Genomic DNA, 5,948 nt, shown 5'->3' with positions numbered 1-5,948 from the left:
CCAATACTTTGAAGGAGTGTATTTTCTTTAGAAAGCTTTTTTATCTCCTTTTCTAACTGGCCAGTTCTTAATAAGAAGAACTGGCCAGTTAGAAAAGGAGATAAAAAAGCTTTCTAAAGAAAATAACTCCTTCAAATGTAGATGGAGCTAAAGGAAACTGATGACTTTGCAAGAAATCAGGAAGAAATAAAACTATACCAAAAAACCCTGAAATTAGAAGAAAATGTAAATTACCTCATTGGAAAAAGCAACCACCTTGCAAACAGATCCAGGAGAGATAATTTTAAAATTATTGGGATACCTGAAGATCACGACCAGAAAAAGAGCTTAGATTCCATTTTTCAAGAAATAATACAGAAAAAAACTGTCCTGAGATCCTAGAAGCAGAGGATAAAATAGAAATAGAAGGAATTCACCAATCACCTCCTGAAAGTGATCCCAAAAGGAAAGCTTGCAGGAATTATAGCCAAATTTCAAAACTCCAGAGTCAGAGAGAAAAGCTAAAAACTGCCATAAACAAACAATTCAACTACCATGGCTCTATAGTCAGGATTACACAGGATCTGGCAGCATCTACCTTGAGGGTTCATAGGGCTTGGAATATCATATTCCATAAGGCAAAAGATCTTAGTTTACAATTGAGAATCAATTACCCAGCAAAACTGAACAGCTTCAGGGACAGCTAGGTGGCGCAGTGGATAAAGCACCAGTCCTGGAGTCAGGAGTATCTGGGTTCAAATCTGAACGCAGACACTTAATAATCACCTAGCTGCGTGGCCTTGGGAAAGCCACTTAACCCCATTTGCCTTGCAAAACCTAAAAAACAACTGAACAGCCTCTATCAGGGGAAAAAAATAGGCTTTCAATGAAATGGGGGACTTTCAAACTTTCCTACTGAAACAACCAGAGCTGAACAGAAAGCTTGATCTCCTAGCACAGGCTCAGGTGAACCATAGGGGGTAGACGAGAAGGGCTAGCTATGAGGAACTCAATGAGGTTAAACTGTTTGTATTCTTGCATGGGAAGAAGATACTGAAAACCCATATAAATTTCCTCACTTATAAGAGCAGTTAGAAGGAGCATACATAGACAAGGCACAGGAAGGAACTGAATATAATGGTATAATATGGTAAAAAGATGGAGTCAATAGGTGATAGTGGAAAGTACTGGGAGGAAGAGAATGTAGAGAAAGAAGGAGCTAAGATATTTCACATAAGAGTCAAGAAAAATATTTTTCAATGGAGTGAAGGGGGAAGGCAAGAGGGAATAAGAAAAATGAGAAGAAAAGGATGGGTTAAGGGGGAATGGAGGGAGGGAAGGGGGGGTAGGTGATAGAAGATAGAGAAGATCGAGGGAGAGGGTACTCAGATACAACAAACTTCTGAATAGGGACAAAAAGGAGAGAGAATGGAATAGATGAGAGGGGAGGAATAGAGTAGAGGGAAATATAGCTAGTAATAACAACTGTGGGAACAATAGTGAAGCAACTTCTTTGGTGGACTTATGATAAAGAAAGCAGCTCATCCCAGAGACAGAGCTGTTGGAATCTGAATACAGATTGAAGTACACTTTTTTTTTCTCTCTCACTATTCTTGAAGTTTCTCATCTTTCTTGGGAGGGGTGTTTACTCTCACAACAAGATTATTGCAATAATATAAAATAAATAAACCAAAAAAGGAACCCTTAGCTCTAATACACTTATAGGTTAACAAAACATTGATATAGACCAGGTTTTATTTAATTTAACTCAAATCAATCAATAATCAATCATTAAAATCATTAAACAAGCAGTGGTATTGCTTGGTCATATGGTATGTAGCCCTTTAGACATAGTTCCAAATTGTTCTCTAGAATGGATGAAACAGTATACTTCACTATCAGTGCATTAGTGTCTTAATTTTCTTACATTCCCCTTCAGCATTTTTTGATTCTTCCTTTCTGTCATATTAGCCAAATTGATAGATGTGGAATAGTAGCTCAAAATTGTTTTAATTTGTATTTCTCTAATCAATAGCTATTTAGAGCATTTCTTTAATATGAATATAGATAGCTTTGATGACGTTGTCTGAAAATTCCCTATTCTTATCAGTTGACCATTTATTAATTGAGGAATGACTGTTATTTCTATAAAACTGACTCAGTTTTCTCTGTATTTGTGAGATGATGACTATGTATTTCCATGTATATGAACAGCATTTTTTATCTTAGGTCCTTTAGAATTGTCTTTGATCATCATATTGCTGAGACTAGCCAAGTCTACTTCCTAGTTGACCTTTGCAATATATTGTTACTATGTTCAATGTTCTCCTAGTTCTGCTCACTTTATTCTGCATTAATTCATATAGGTTTTTTCTGAAACCTTCCTGCTCATCTTTACTTATAGCACAACAGTATTCTATCATGATGAAATATGACTAGTTCAGCCATTCTTCAATTTTCCATTCTTTGTCACCAGAAAAAGAACTGACCAGCTTCCTTTTTTCATGAAGACATAAAAACAAACCAACTTTCAATGTTCCCAAAGTAAATCACAAATGACAGCATGTCTATAAACCCTGTTCATATGAGATCAAAGCTTTGGATCTGACTAATATAAGATCCCTGGATATAACTTTGTAAATGGATTTACAAAGATATTCTTCAATTTAATTCAACAAGCATTTACTAATTGCCTATAATGTATAATATACGATACTAGGTGTTAAGTATGTAAAGACAAAATTAAAAAATGGTCCTTGCCTATAAAAACTCACACATGCCTTGCCTTGCCTTGCCTTTTATTTTACATAGAAAATTGAGATTTTGAAGTGGATAATTGCTTGATGTTCCTAAAAGCATCGTCTTTGCAAATCCAGGATGAAGCATCATCTATTGCAACTAGTTATCATCTTATATATGTGCTCCAGTCATGATTAATATTCTTGAGATCATCTATAATTGGTACCCTTATTTCCTTTCCCCCATTTTCTTTTCAATTCTCTATAGTCAGGAGCAAGCTAGGTGGTGCAGTGGATAGAGCATCATACCTGGAGTCAGGAGGACCTGACTTCAAATCTGATCTTAGACATTTATTAATTACCTAGTTGTGTGACCTTGGACAAGTTACTTAACCCCATTGCCTTGAAAACACCCCCCCCCAAAAAAAGAGATATGTCTACCTCAAGGAAACATTTTCTTCTACAATGAAGCAGCATCCTTCTGTCTCAACAGAAGCTCATCTAGGACTTACTTTCACTTTGTAAGGCATCCAAACTGAGTCAAAGTACAAAGATCGGTCATCTAATGGCTCAAGTGAAAATCCTTCAACCTCCTTAAATATCTCCAGTAATATTTCCCCACCAAGTTACCAGAAAGGTAGCCCTTCATCTATGAGCAGCTTGACCCTGTATGCTTCCTCAAATGGGGGGGGGGGGGTAGAGAGGGCATTCTATGACTATTGAATCTGAAATTAGGTCCAGAGTTAGGAGTTCTACTCATTTGTAAATTAAGGTTGATTCCACCTTCTCCAGGGTCTTACAAAACAAAACACAAACATTTTTAAGTGTTATAAGTAATGGAGTTTCAAGAGAAGATACTTCATGGTCTCCAAAAATCTCTTCTGAGTCTAGCACAGGAGGTCTTTGGCTACCTTTCAGTAACCATAATTGGATATTACTAAAAGTTGGCACATGGAAAAGGATTGTAGAAATACTGTCAGGTCAGCGACAGTAAAGGAAATTTCTCTTGCCTGAAAAAAATTATATACATATGTGTATATATATATACACGCATATGCATATAAAAGGCTTGAGAACAAATATCGCTTGGTATTTAGAGAGAATATGCGATTTTTCATTTGCAGACTTGTCAAGGACAACTTGAGTCTCCTTAAAGATCTAAGTGAGTGCTTCAGACTAGTCCCAATAATGAATCTTTATTCTTGGGTTGGGACTAATTGCCTCTGAGGAGGCCTAAAACACTCCAAACTCTGTGGAGTTGTATTTCTTCCAAGTACAACAAATCAGGTTTACAAAGAGTTTGAAAATTTTCTCCAGAGAAATATAGGAGATAGAGACAGAGAGAGACAGCAGAGGTAGCAGTAGAAGGCAGAGGTTGATTTAGCTTTATTGGAGTCTTTTCTTGAGCATGAAGGTCAAAATATTAAAAGAAGTCAGCAGAAAGGCACTAAATTCTTTGTTTTTGTTTTTGTTTTTGTGTGTTTTTGGTTGGGGAGAGTGGGAATTTACTGAAGCTTAAAAGAGAATAATAGTGAATCTACTCCACTCTTTTTTTCTTTTATTGCCTAAAGCAAAGAATAGCAAGGTTAATTACTAAAGATTACTTTGCTATATAAATATTTTGCTTGCTGGTTATTACTTTCTTAAAATAATCTTTAACTAGATAAAGATAAGATAATTTTAACTGTTTCCCAAATATTTGGGTTTTTTTGTTTGGTTTTGGGGTTTGTTTGTTTTTTGCTAATCAGTGCTTGAGAGAGTGAAAGGTAAACTGTAGGTAATTGATTGAACCACTTCAATCATCCTGGTTTAGCAAACAACAGATTGACTGGAGGTCTGAAGAATTTTAAAACTTGTATTTGCCATTTGTATGTTTATCTTTCTTTTTTACCTTTGCAGAGGAAGGGAGTCAGTGGAATTTGAACCTTTACTCTTTACTAAAATTCTCAAGAATTAATCTCATTATCTGAAAGCAAACTAGTTACTGTGTATGCATGGCCTCAAACAACTAGAGAGAAGGATATAAAGGCCACAGTGAAGGTGGCTGGGCAAGTGCTGATGAAGCAATGCTATCAATGTCTTCAGGAAAGTGACTGTGATTTGGTCTCCTTGGAACTACTTGGGCCAAATTGGCTCATTGACAAGGGCACCTTTCTCCATTTGTTGGTGTTCTCTGAGAAGACAGTGGGTTTGCTGGTGACTCTACAACTCCCTGTTCTTTATTGACTACATTCTTGGGTTTTTGTTGTTTTAATAAAAACCTGCTTCCATATCTACTTCCTTTCCATGGTTAAGTCTATAGTCATTCCTTTGAAAGACTGAATATTGAAAAGGCCACTGCCTTTGCAATCAACCATCCTTTTGCCCCAGTTATACTTTCAGTATTCAGTCAGTAGGAAGAGGCAACCAGCTCTTGTCCCTTTTTTTCTTGCTCCTTTCTTACCCAAGACATAGGTTTAAATTGAAAGTCCTGCCTGACAGGTACTTCCCCTCACTATGAGAAACAAGGTCCTTTGGTGTTAGGGATAGTCCTACTTTGCCAATACCCTATTCAGATCAGCAATGGAATAAAATGAGATACCTGAAGGTCATTCAGTTTAAGCCCTAATATAGGATAGATATTCAATAATGATACACTGATATTTTGCTTTGGTAGACTTGGGCCCCTTTACCTTCTTACCCCTCTGGTCAGTAGGGCAGAATTCAGCGACTAGAACAGCCTTATCAGGCAAGTCAGGGCCTTGATTCCACATGACTAGGCCTTTCTTTGTTCTTGGGCAGTCAGAAAGCCCAGTCAATCTGACTTAAGGTCATCAAGAAAGCTAAGTCAAGGACTATAGCATTTATAATTTATATATAAATTTATATTTTATATAAAAATTATATATATAATTTATAATTAAGTCCCAGGGATAGCTTTAAGGGGAAAAAAAATAACTAGTGATAGATAGGAAACTGTGGTGGGTAGTGATTTTAGCCTATCTGGACTGCTTTGATTGCAGTATAGAAATAGTAAGTTAAGTGCCCAAGACTTTCTTAGTTAAAGGTTCTAACTGTAACAAAAGAAATTTTGGTGGGATTGAGGTGCTCACTCATAGACTCAGTTCAGAGAAATTACATTGACTCGGTCTAAGAAACAGATTGTGCTTCTTGTGTTTTTATAGCCCAAACTCTAACCCAAGTCCCAATGAATACTCTCTAAATTGCCTGGACTTAGTGGCCCCCATCTGC

The sequence above is a fragment of the Macrotis lagotis genome, chromosome 3 (assembly GCF_037893015.1).
Source record: "Macrotis lagotis isolate mMagLag1 chromosome 3, bilby.v1.9.chrom.fasta, whole genome shotgun sequence".
NCBI classification, from domain to species: Eukaryota; Metazoa; Chordata; class Mammalia; order Peramelemorphia; family Peramelidae; genus Macrotis; species Macrotis lagotis.
This window is presented reverse-complemented; position numbering follows the sequence as displayed.